The sequence below is a fragment of the Tupaia chinensis genome, unplaced genomic scaffold (assembly GCF_000334495.1).
Source record: "Tupaia chinensis unplaced genomic scaffold, TupChi_1.0 Scaffold000115_1, whole genome shotgun sequence".
In the NCBI taxonomy this organism is placed as follows: Eukaryota; Metazoa; Chordata; class Mammalia; order Scandentia; family Tupaiidae; genus Tupaia; species Tupaia belangeri.
Genome location: NW_006159579.1, coordinates 4,801,874 through 4,802,173, shown reverse-complemented (window position 1 = coordinate 4,802,173; position 300 = coordinate 4,801,874). Strand labels below are relative to the sequence as shown.

The following is a 300-nucleotide window of genomic DNA, read 5'->3' as shown; positions in this document are numbered from 1 at the left end:
AGTTGCATGCCACCTCCAGATGAACAGACAAACTGAGTGCATGCACACAGCAGACACCAACTCGGCGACAGCCAGGATCCAGCCCTGGTGGGCCAACAAGGATGAACCTCAGATGTAAACGGATACATAAGTGGGCCAGCAGGTGGCGTAGTGGTTAAGGCACAGACTCCCACATGGCTACCAAGGTTCAGGTCCCAGACCCGGCGGCTTGAAAATCATGCTGAGTGCACATGCATGCCTGCCCAAAAAGTCCCAGGGAGAGAATGGAGAAGGGATTGCAGTATGGCCATTCCCCTGGGG

At 55.3% G+C, this 300-nt stretch overlaps 1 protein-coding gene across 8 annotated transcripts in view; it reads right to left on the bottom strand.

Moving 5' to 3' along the window:
• Positions 1-300, bottom strand: part of SRC (SRC proto-oncogene, non-receptor tyrosine kinase) — a 30,755-nt gene that overhangs the window by 2,119 nt on the left and 28,336 nt on the right. The gene's annotated exons all lie outside the window — the stretch shown is intronic.